This window comes from Anomaloglossus baeobatrachus, chromosome 7, assembly GCF_048569485.1.
Source record: "Anomaloglossus baeobatrachus isolate aAnoBae1 chromosome 7, aAnoBae1.hap1, whole genome shotgun sequence".
In the NCBI taxonomy this organism is placed as follows: Eukaryota; Metazoa; Chordata; class Amphibia; order Anura; family Aromobatidae; genus Anomaloglossus; species Anomaloglossus baeobatrachus.
Window position 1 is genome coordinate 92,368,208 of NC_134359.1, and position 12,946 is coordinate 92,381,153.

Consider the following 12,946-nt stretch of genomic DNA (forward strand, 5'->3'; position numbering starts at 1 on the left):
TGTCACACTGATCACATCAGTGTGCGATCCATATGACACCCGTGATGCCGGAGAAAAAACGGACATGTCTCTGTGAGTGCGGGGCCACATGGTCTATGTGAAAACACAGATGTGTGTGTAACTCTAGAGCAGGGGTGGGCAATTTTCCCATGGGGCCGCATGAGAAATTGGGATTGGTTTAGAGGGCTGGACTAATTTAATTACCTCAGTTCTACCCAATGTACTACATCACTACACCCCCTCCATATACTACACCTGTAATAAACTACACCACTACACCCCTATATACTACACCTGTATTATACTACACTCCCTCCATATTCCTGTAATATACTACACCCCCATATACACCTGTATTATACTACACCACTATATAATACACCTCCGATATACTACATCATTACACCCCTATATACTACACCTGTAATATACTACATCACTACACCCCATATACTACACCTGTAATATAGTACACCTCCATATAGCACACCCGTAATATCCTACATCACTACACCACTATATAGCACACCTGTAATATACTACACCTCCATATAGTACACCTGTAATATACTACATCACTACACCTGTAATATACTACATCTGTAATATACTACACCTCCATATAGCACACCTGTAATATACTACATCACTACACCACTATATAGCACACCTGTAATATACTACACCTCCATATAGCACACCTGTAATATACTACACCTCCATATAGCACACCTGTAATATACTACATCACTACACCCCTATATAGCACACCTGTAATATACTACACCTCCATATAGCACACCTGTAATATACTACACCTCCATATAGCACACCTGTAATATACTACATCACTACACCCCTATATAGCACACCTGTAATATACTACACCTCCATATAGCACACCTGTAATATACTACATCACTACACCACTATATAGCACACCTGTAATATACTACACCTCCATATAGCACACCTGTAATATACTACACCTCCATATAGCACACCTGTAATATACTACACCTCCATAGAGCACACCTGTAATATACACCTCCATATAGCACACCTGTAATATACTACACCTCCATATAGCACACCTGTAATATACTACATCACTACACCCCTATATAGCACACCTGTAATATACTACACCTCCATATAGCACACCTGTAATATACTACACCTCCATAGAGCACACCTGTAATATACACCTCCATATAGCACACCTGTAATATACTACACCTCCATATAGCACACCTGTAATATACTACATCACTATACCCCCATATACTACACCACTATATACACCTCCATATAGCACACCTGTAATATACTACACCCCCATATGTCACACACCCTGCTCCCCATACAGCCTGCACCCCCATATCACACACACTACACCTCATACAGCCTGCACCCCCATATCACACACACTACACCCCCATATGTCACACACCATGCCCACATATCTCACCCTGCCTGTACCCCAACCTACCCCTCTCAAACACTCTGCACCCCTTCACATCCTTCTGTCAGTCTGCAGCCCTCATATGCCACTCACCCTGCAACTCCATCTTTCCACATATGCCACTCACCCTGCAACTCCATCTTCCCACATATGCCACTCACCCTGCAACTCCATCTTCCCTCATATGCCACTCACCCTGCAACTCCATCTTCCCACATTTGCCACTCACCCTGCAACTCCATCTTCCCACATATGCCACTCACCCTGCAACTCCATCTTCCCACATATGCCACTCACCCTGCAGCTCCATCTTCTCACATATGCACTCACCCTGCAACTCCATCTTCCCTCATATGCCACTCACCCTGCAACTCCATCTTCTCACATATGCCACTCACCCTGCAACTCCATCTTCTCACATATGCCACTCACCCTGCAACTCCATCTTCTCACATATGCCACTCACCCTGCAACTCCATCTTCCCTCATATGCCACTCACCCTGCAACTCCATCTTCCCTCATATGCCACTCACCCTGCAGCTCCATCTTCCCACATATGCCACTCACCCTGCAACTCCATCTTCTCACATATGCCACTCACCCTGCAACTCCATCTTCCCTCATATGCCCCTCACCCTGCAACTCCATCTTCCCTCATATACCACTCACCCTGCAACTCCATCTTCCCTCATATACCACTCACCCTGCAACTCCATCTTCCCTCATATGCACTCACCCTGCAACCCCCCTCCCCCTCATGTGCCCTCTTTTCTCATTACCAGTCATCATGTGTCCACATCTCCGTCAGGATTCAGTATCTTTGCTTTCTGCCCGGCATCCTGTGTCTCCTCCCACACAGTCACATGGGCGTGACATCATCGCAGGTCCTGCAACATGAATTATTCCGTCTGCTGTGCTGCTCCTTCTCCTGCAGGGCGGTCGGGAACTTTTGAAATGACACACGCAGCGCAGTACTGACAACGTCAGAGCGCGCGCGTGTGTCACTGACAATTAGTGCCGGCAGGGAACAGAGGAAAGACTCCTGCGTTCCGCTGCCTGCACTGACTGTGCGGACCTGCACAGGATCTCTCCCTGCTCGGCACGCTGCAGCCCGGCTCCACTGCACCGGCTGAAGACGGGCGGGCCGGTCACAGAGAGCAGGCGGGCCGGATGTGGCCCGCGGGCTGCCCCTTGCCCAGGTCTGCTCTAGAGCATAACATGGGTACGTGTGGCATCCGTGTTAAAAACAGATGTCACACGTACCTGACCCACTGAAGTCTGAAACTAGCCTTATTGGATGTAGTGTTCACCAAACCCTTCCCCCGGAAGTCTTCTGTTTATGGTTGTATGTGTGCACAGAGCCGAACTGCCCAATCAGTAACTTCCAATGAAGTTCGGATCCATAACTGAACTTTATCTAAAGTCCAGCTGAACCCACAGAACCCAAACTTCCACGGTCCGCTCATCTCTATTCCTGAGCTTTACCTAATATAAGAGAAGCCTTTATTTGTATAGAGATCACCTTGGGTCCCCTGTCACTTTGCAGACTGTTATACACTTCGCTCTGGGAGTGATCTTTGTTGGTCAACCACTCCTGGAGAGGGTAATAATGGTCTTGAATTTCCTCCATTTGCACATAATCTGTCTGACTTTGTATTGATGGGAGTCCAAACTCTTTGGAGATGGTTTTTGTAACCTTTTCCAGCCCGATGCTCATCACTAATTTTTCTTCTGAGGGCTTTAGAAATCTCCCTTGTTCGTGTCATGATTCACATTAACAAACAAGTGTTGTTAAAATCAGAGTTTAATCCCTGTTTTCTTTGTCGCTCCATTGGGAGACCCAGACAATTGGGTGTATAGCTATTGCCTCTGGAGGCCACACAAAGTATTACACTTAAAAGTGTAAGGCCCCTCCCCTTCTGGCTATACACCCCCAGTGGGATCACTGGCTCACCAGTTTTGTGCTTTGTGCGAAGGAGGCAACACATCCACGCATAGCTCCACTTTTTAGTCAGCAGCAGCTGCTGACTATGTCGGATGGAAGAAAAGAGGACACATATAGTGTCCCCAGCATGCTCCCTTCTCACCCCACTGTATGTCGGAGGTGTTTGTAAGGTTGAGGTACCCATTGCGGGTACGGCGGCAGGAGCCCACATGCTGATTCCTTCCCCATCCCTTTTTACAGGGCTCTGGGTGAAGTGGGATTTACCGGTCTCCAGGCACTGAGACCGTGCTCCATCTACAGCCCCTGGAGAAGATGCTGGATGGAGCGGAGTACATCAGGGACATGGCCCTGCTTCCTCAAGGTACTCTGTGTCCCCGTGCATTTGGCGCTCACACCGCAGCATGCTGGGTGTTGTAGTGCGCCGGGGGACATCAGCGCTGCGGCGCCTGTGCCATGGCCTCATTCAGCTTTGCTGAAGCAGGCTCACTTATGGGAATTGGTCGCGCCGGCCGCTGGGACTGCGGCGCGGCTGGCACTTGTAGTGCGCCGGGGACTTCAGCGCGGCCTGCGCTTTTACGGCGGCCGCGCTGATAACTAGAGTCCCCGGCTTTTGCGGCCTGCTTCCGTTCGTTCCCGCCCCCAGACCTGCCAGTCAGGAGAGGGGCGGGACGCTGGCCACTTCCAGGAATCGGTCGCGCCGGCCGCTGGCAGCGGCGCGGCTGGCACTTGTGGTGCGCCGGGGACTTCAGCGCGGCCCGCGCTTTTACGGCGGCCGCGCTGATAACTAGAGTCCCCGGCTTTTGCGGCCTGCTTCCGTTCGTTCCCGCCCCCAGACCTGCCAGTCAGGAGAGGGGCGGGACGCTGGCCACTTCTATGAATCGGTCGCGCCGGCCGCTGGAACTGCGGCGCGGCTGGCACTTGTGGTGCGCCGGGGACTTCAGCGCGGCCCGCGCTTTTACGGCGGCCGCGCTGTTAACTCGAGTCCCCGGCTTCTGGGCCTAGTCTCCCTTCGTTACCGCCCACAGCCCTGACAGTCAGGGTAGGGGCGTGACGCTGCATAGAGCAGAGCTGAGAGCTGGAGTATGTTTTGCATACTCCACCCCTCTCACTGTGTGCACTGTGAATCCGGATTCCCGCACTTTCTCAGGCACGCCCACGGCTTCCTTCTCTACAAGGACACCGGCAGCCATTAGTGTCAGTTTCTGTACGATACAGAGACAAGTGTGGAAGACCCTGGCATTCTGATAGTCACACAATCGCTGTAACAGGCGTTAAGCAGCACCTGTGGTGCTAACCCCACTAGTGCAGAAGTGCACTTATAGATATGCTTGTGCTATATACATTGCACTGTTTGGTCGCACGTTGTATATACCCTCCTGGATTATGCGGAGGAGTTATCAGCATATTCTCTGTGTAAAACAAAGGTGCAGAACCACATGTTTTTCTATACAGCTGGTACAGCATGTACGGCTATACGGCCGGCAGGTACATAGACTCCCATTGTATGCACTAATGGCCAGGGGATGAGGACGGTGTCTGCAGTCCCAGCGGCCGGCGCGACCAATTCCCAGGTATGTCACAATTCCAGTATATGTGAAAAATGTACAAAATTTGTTTATTAAGGAGACATAATAACACTCGTTAAACATCTTCATTCGCATGTAATCCAACGGAGAATTCCTAGTATCCAATTTCCATATCAGCATTATGTACACAGGAAACCAAATGGAAAAGGTGGCCTAAAGATGTTATAAAAAAGTAGTTAAAAACAATTTAAAACAAAGGAGAAACTAGACTTTATAAAAAAGGAACAAAACTCATATGCTCATTGAGACCATGGGGCTGGACAGTACGCAGACGCCAGATCCACCGTGTCTCCAATTGACCCAATCTCTGGCTAACCCGACCACCCCGTATATCTATATCCAGCATATCAATTCCACGAATCATAAATTTCCCAGAATCAGATCCGTGGAATAATTTGAAATGCTTGGGAATTGTTTTGAGGGTGTTTACATCACTAACATCACGAGCAGCCTCAATTCCCAAAATATGTTCGCGCACGCGAACCTTTAATTGGCGTGTCGTGAGACCAATATAGATTTTCGGGCAGGGACAAATACCATAATATATCACACACTTAGACTGACAAGTGATTCTCTTCAGGATTTTAAAGGTCTTTGTAGCTGAAGAGTCACTAAATGAGTCAGTGCGTGATACATTAGGACAAGCAACACATTTGTCGCAAGGAAAGCTCCCGCCCTTAATTGGTGGATTTTTGAAAAACAATTGTTGTGGGGGATTGGGATCATGGAGACTACGGACAAGGAAATCCTTGAGGTTCTTGGCTCTGCGCACTGTAATTTGTGGTTGATGAGGTAGAATCCTAGCCAGAATAGAATCGGCTTGTAAGATGGGCCAAGACTTCATCAACACTTGTCGAATAGCATTATGTTCGGAACAGTAATCAGTAATGAATCTGACTGATGTCACATTCTTGCTGGGTTTCATGGAATACAGCAAATCGTTTCTAACCGAATATTTTGCACGATGGTATGCGTGTTTAATAGTACGTCTGCTGTATCCCCTCTCAGCAAAACGCTTGGTTAACTCAACAGACTGTTTCTCAAAATCACTGTCATTAGAGCACAACCTGCGAATACGCAGGAATTGTCCGACAGGTACGGACTTGATCATATATGGCGGATGAAAAGAGGATGCATGAAGTAATGTGTTGGTGGCTGTGGCTTTCCGATATAAATCGGTCTGTAAAAAATCCTCAGAGTCCCTATATACCAAAACATCAAGAAACGCCACGGAATCCGGAGAATATTGATGAGTAAGATAAATGTTGCGACCGTTGGAGTTCATCTCTTGAATAAACAACAAAAGAAAATCAGAAGTCCCCTGCCAGATTAAGAAAATATCGTCGATGTACCGTGTCCACAGGAGGACACGGCCCATCGACGAGGAACAATCTGGCAGGGGGAGGTCCCTCTCCCACAGCCCCAGGAACAGATTAGCGTACGCGGGCGCAAAAGAAGCGCCCATCGCTGTACCCTGGAGCTGCAGGTAGAAAGACCCCTTAAAAACAAAAAAATTATGTGTTAGAGAGAACTCCAACAGTCGCAACAACAACTCAACAAATTGTGGAGACAGTTGCGTTGTATTGAGATAAAATTTCACTGCCTCGATTCCGTCGGCATGTCGGATGCTGGTATACAGTGACTCTACATCACAGCATACCAACAATGAATCACTGCCAATATATAGACCATCAATCCGTTTGAGAAACTCTCCAGTATCCTGAATATAGGAAGGAAGATTCCTTACAAGAGGCTGGAGATGATAGTCAAGCCATCTGTTGATGTTTTCCAAGAAATTACCGTTCCCGGAAATAATGGGACGACCAGGGGGCACAGATGCATTTTTATGCAACTTCGGTAACAAATAAAGAGTTGCAATCCTAGGTTCAGGTGTAATTAGCGCCGATGCCAACTCGGGAGAGATAACACCGTCATTTTGGGCATGTAATAAAATACACTTGAGTTCATCAATGTATTTAGAGAGGGGATTGAATGTTAACTTCTGATAGCATGTTTTATCACGCAATTGGCGAAATGCCTCCCTCTCATAAGCAGATATAGGCCAAATGACGATGTTACCCCCCTTGTCGGCCGGCTTTATAGTCACGTCTGATATCTGCTGCAACTCCTTAAGGCGTATGCGTTCAGCCCTAGAAAGATTATCATTCCTGATCGTGCTAGGCAATTTTTCGAATTCTTTAGTCACCACCTGCACAAATAAATCAATATTTGTGCAGGAGGAGAGGGGAATGGATTTTTTTGAACAAGGTTTGATACAAGCTGGTATCTTACCTCCCTCTCCCGCTTTATGTTCCAATTCTAATTCGGACAATGTGGCTAGGGCCGCTTGTTCTTTTTCTGCGGGAAATAACAGGCGAGATGTTTCATCACAAAAATGTCGTTTAAACAATAATGCTCTAGCAAAATTATGAAGATCTTTAATGGCAGAAAAGGTCTGAAATCCAGCCACAGGGGAGAATGACAAACCTTTGGCCAACAGGGACAAATCAGCTTCACTAAATGTATGTGAACTAAGGTTAATCACCTTGTTATCATTAGTTTGATTAAATCCCTTAGATTTCTTATTCCATTGATTTTGGTATCGTGGACGGCCACCGGTCCCATATGTGGTTCCAGATCTTGTGCTAGAGTCAGAAGTATCGGATAATTCACTCAAAGATTGAATATTAGATTGAGCTGATGGACGTCTACCTCCATCTTGATCCGTTCGAGATTTGCGCCAAAAATACATTTTATTATCAGCAGCATCTTTTTGATCACGCTTGAATTTTTTTAGATGAACATCTCTGATTTGCTTGACCAATGATTCTACCTTTTTCTTAGCCTCAGAGTCGTATTTCTCAGCACGGTCAGGAGGACACTCAGCGCGGAAGGCAACCTGCTTCTGATCAATCATAAGATCAATCTTGGCAATGTTATTAGTGTTAAATTCAATAAGGAGCCGCATAAGATTAGCAGAACAGACATTGCAGAAGTCCTCCCATTTAGAGATGAAATCTTGGTCATCAACCACAAATGATGGCGTTACTCGAATCCTAAGACCCCTTGGTATGAGTTTATTGTTCACATATTTCTCCAAAAGTAATCTACTCCACCACAAACGAGTACGTTTGCTGATCAAGGTGACGATTTCGGAGAAAAGAAGATCCGTATTAGGTTCACTACAAATTATATCCGTTTGAGACTGCCCAAACACCTGTTCGGCTTGATCAAGCCATGAAGTTTCCATGGCTTTGTAGTCCATTACGAAGACACCACAATCTGTGCAAAACACAGCAAAAAACAGTAAAGTAAGAAATGGCATACATAAATTCTGCATAACGATAGTGAATAATCAGTATAATATATTATGCAGAATAGGGACCACGGATTAAGACCAAATCGCTAATACAATGGAACAAAAAAAGGAGGAACAAGAGTTACCTTGGTACAGGTCCATATTTGTACTTGGAGTAGTTCATGTGATCTCCAATAAACTGCAATACTGTGCTCTCTATATGTGCATGTATGGATGAGCGAGTCCCAATAAATCAGTAAGGGATATCTGATGAATTTTTTACCCTATGCAGATTGTATTGTAACTTTGATGGTGCATATGTATTCACAATCTTGACTTTTTTATAATGCTTTGCACAATTGGTGCATGTTGACTGTAGTGATGTATACCGGGTCTGACTCCCCCCACCTGTCCGCACTTTTATTCACAATAAAAATAAATAGACCTAATTGATCGCCTCTTGTTCCTCCTTTTTTTGTTCCATTGTATTAGCGATTTGGTCTTAATCCGTGGTCCCTATTCTGCATAATATATTATACTGATTATTCACTATCGTTATGCAGAATTTATGTATGCCATTTCTTACTTTACTAGATCCATAGTTGCAGTGGGAGATGGAACTGCAAACTCAAAGATGCCACTGACAGACAGATGGATCTCTGGTCGAAAGCCATCTATGAGGCTGTCGGCGCACCGTTGGCTCCGGCATTCTCTCCCTTGGGGCACTCCAAGCTATTTCAGCTTGTCTTACACAGATTGACACGGTTGCACGTACATCTGTGCCTCAGGTGGCATCCTTAACCTCTCAAATGTCTGCATTTGTTTCTTACGCGATTCAGGTTGTCCTGGACTCTGCGAACCGTGCGGCGGTAGCCTCCGCTACTCCGTGTTTTTAAGCAGAGCCTGGTCTGCTCGTTAAGTGAATGGAAGGCAGATTCTGCTTCCAAAAAAGGTTGCCTAACCAGTTGCCTTTTTCTGCTGACCGACTGTTTGGTGAGCGTTGGATGTAACCATCAAACAGTCCAGGGGTAAGGATTCATCCTTTCCTCAGCCCGGACACAACAAACCCCGACAGAGCAAGAGGCAGTCGGGGTTTTCGGCCTTTTCGAGGCTCGGGCAGGTCCCATTTTTCCTCGTCCAATGTGGACTCAAAAGGATCAGAGGAGCTAAGATTCTTAGCGGGCTCAGTCTCGCCCAAAAAAAGCGACAGTCTGAAAACCCGCTTCCAAGGCGGCTTCCTCATGACTTGCGGCCTCGGTCGGTAGCAGGCTCTCCCGCCTTGGCGATATTTAGCTGCCATAGGTCAATGACCATTGAGTGTGAGACATTCTGTCTCACGGGTACAGGATAGAGCTCACTTCTCGTCCTCCAACTCGATTCTTCAGAATTTCTCCACCTCCCGGCCGGGCCGCTGCTCTTCTGCAAACAGGGTGCACTCTATAGGCAGAAAGAGTGATGACCCCCGTTCCTCTTCAGGAACAAGGTCACGGTTTTTACCCCAAATTCTTTGCGGTACCTATAACAACGGGCCGTTCCGTCCCGTTCTGGATCTAAAAATGCTCAGCAAGCTCGTGGACACCAGGCGGTTCCGGATGGAATCCCTCCGCCATGTCATCGCCTCAAGGTCCCAAGGATATTTCCTAGCATCATTAGGCATCAAGGATGCTTATCCACACGTGCCGATTGATCCAGAGCACTAGCGTTTCTACGCTTCGTTATAGGAGACGAACACCCTCTGTTCGTAGCTCTACCTTCCGGCTAGCGACAGTCCAACTGGTCTTCGCCAAGGTCAGGGCAGCAGTAGTCACAGTCCTGCACTCTCAGGGTCACTCTGTGGTCCCGTATTTAGACGATCTACTTGTCAAGGCACTCTCTTAGGAAACATGCCAACACTGCCCGAACGTTGCGCTGGAGACTCTCTAGAGTTTTGGGTGGATCATCAACTTTTTAAAGTCAGATCCGACCCCGACCCTATCGATAACATATCTAGGCATAGAGTTTCTTACTCTCTCAGCGATAGTGAAGCTGCCGCTAGACAAACAGCAGTCACTACGGGCTGCAAGCTCTTCTTTAAGAACCAGTCGCACACATTGAGACGCCTCATGCACTTCCTACGTAAGATGGTAGCAATGGAGGCAGTTCCTTTCGCGCAGTTTTACTGCGTCCACTACAATGGGACATTCTCCGCCAATGGGACGAGGAGTCGACGTCCCTCAACAGAGTCGTCGTTCTTTCTCAGGCGGCCAAGGAATCTCTACGGTGGTGGCTTCTTCTCACCTCTTTGTCAAAAAGAAGGTCCTTCCTATCCCCGTCCTGGGCGATAGTTACGACAGACGCGAGTCTATCAGGGTGGGGAGCAGTTTTTCTCCACTACAGCGCTCAGGGTACGTGGACTCAGCAAGAGTCCACTCTTCAGATCAATGTTCTTGAACACAGAGCAGTGTATCTTGCCCTACAATCCTTCCAACAGCGGCTGGAAAGCAAGCATATCCGACTTCAGTCGGACAGCTCCACAGCGGTGGCATACATCAACCACCAAGGAAGAACGCGCAACCGGCAAGCCTTCCAGGAAGTCCGGCAGGTTCTGATGTGGGTGGAAGACACGGCATCCACCATATCCACAATTCACATCCCAAGTGTGGAAACTAGGAAGCTGACTTCCTAAGTCGCTGAGGTGTGGCCGAAAGAGTATGGTCTCCTCACCCGGACGGGTTTCAGGAGATCTGGCGCCGCTGACAGAGGCCGGACGTCGATCTAATGGCGTCACGGCACAACAACAATGTGCCAGCTTCATGGCACGGTTTCACAATCATCGAGCTCTGGCGGCAAACGCCTTAGTTCAGCATTGGTCGCAGTTCCAGCTACCTTAGGTGCCACCTCTGGCATTGTTGCCCAGAGTACTGCGCTAGATCAAGACCGACTGCGGCCGCGCCATCCTCGTCGCTACAAATTGGCCGAGGATGTTGTGGTACTCGGTTCTGTGGTGCCTCACGGTAGGCTAACCGGGGGCACTACCAGACCAATCAGACTGGCTGTCTCAAGGGCCATTCTTCCATTTGAATTCTACGGCCCTCAACCGGATGGTGTGGCATTGAGTCCTGGAACCTAGTGTCGTCAGGATTACCTCAGGACGTGGTTGCCACCATGAGACAGGCTAGCATACCAACGTCCGCCAAAGATTGACCACAGGACGTGGAAGATGTTCTTATCTCGGTGCTCGGCGCAGGGTGTTTCTCCCTGGCCGGTTGCATCGTCTATGTTTCCTTCCTTCCTGCAATCTAGGTAGGAAAATGGGTTGTCGCTCAGTTCCCTTTAGGGACAAGTCTCAGCGCTATCTGTATTTTTTCAGAAACGACGACTTCGTCAGGTACGCACGTTCCTACAGGGAGTTTGTCTTCTCAGCACTCCGTACAAGCGGCCGTTAGAGCCCTGAGATCTGAACAAGGTTCTAATTGCTCTCCAGATGCCGCCTTTCGAGCCTTTGAAGGATGTCTCCCTTCCCGTTTTTCACGGGAAGTGGCCTTCTAGTAACGGTCTCGTCTCTTAGGAGAGTTTCCGAGCTAGCAACGCTCTCATACAAACTCCCTTCCTGGTCCTTCACCAGGACAGGGTAGTTCTGCGTCCGGTTCCGGAATTTCTCCCTAAGGTGGTATCCCATTTTCATATCAATCAGGATATCACCTCACCTTCTTTGTGTCCTCGTCCAGTCCATCAATTTCAGAAAGATTTGCATCTGTTGGTTCTGGTGAGAGCACTCAGGTTCTACTTCCCGCATGGCGCTCCTGCGCCACCCGGATGCACTCTTTGTCCTTGTCGCTGGTCGGCGTAAACAGTCGCAAGCTTCCAGATCCACCCTTGCTCGGGGGCTCGAGGAACCAATTCTTGAAACCTACAGTTCTACTGGGCTTCTGGTTCTCTCAAGGCCGAAGGCCCATTCTACCAGAGCCGTGGGTGCATCCTGGGCATTACGGCACCAGGCTACGGCTCAGCAGGTGTGTCAGGCACCCACCTGGTCGAGTCTACTTACTTTTACCAAGCATTATCAGATGCATACCTACGCTTCGGCAGACGCCAGCCTAGGTAGATAAGTCATTCAGGCGGCGGTTGGCCACCTGTAGGAGAGGGCCGTTTGACGGTCCTATCATGAGGTATTCTTTTACCCACCCAGGGATTGCTTTTGGACATCCCAATTGTCTGGGTCTCCCAATGGAGCGACAAAGAAGAAGGGAATTTTGTTTACTTACCGTAAATTCCTTTTCTTCTAGCTCCAATTGGGAGACCCAGCACCCGCCCTGTTTTCTCGGGGTTTTTTCTGTTTTTTCGGGTACACATGTTGTTCATGTGGTATGGTTCAGTTCTCCGATGTTTCCTCGGATTGAATTGGTCTTTAAACCAGTTATTGGCTTTCCTCCTTCTTGCTTTGGCACTAAAACTGGTGAGCCAGTGATCCCACTGGGGGTGTATAGCCAGAAGGGGAGGGGCCTTACACTTTTAAGTGTAATACTTTGTGTGGCCTCCAGAGGCAATAGCTATACACCCAATTGTCTGGGTCTCCCAATTGGAGCTAGAAGAAAAGGAATTTACGGTAAGTAAACAAAATTCCCTTCTTTTTTTTTAAAGAAAACTGGTCACCCACTCACACCTGATTGTC

The 12,946-nt window shown here is 48.0% G+C and overlaps 1 protein-coding gene across 2 annotated transcripts in view; it reads left to right on the top strand.

The window, feature by feature from the left end:
• TRUB2 (TruB pseudouridine synthase family member 2) overlaps positions 1-12,946 on the top strand; it is a 40,882-nt gene that overhangs the window by 12,451 nt on the left and 15,485 nt on the right. The gene's annotated exons all lie outside the window — the stretch shown is intronic.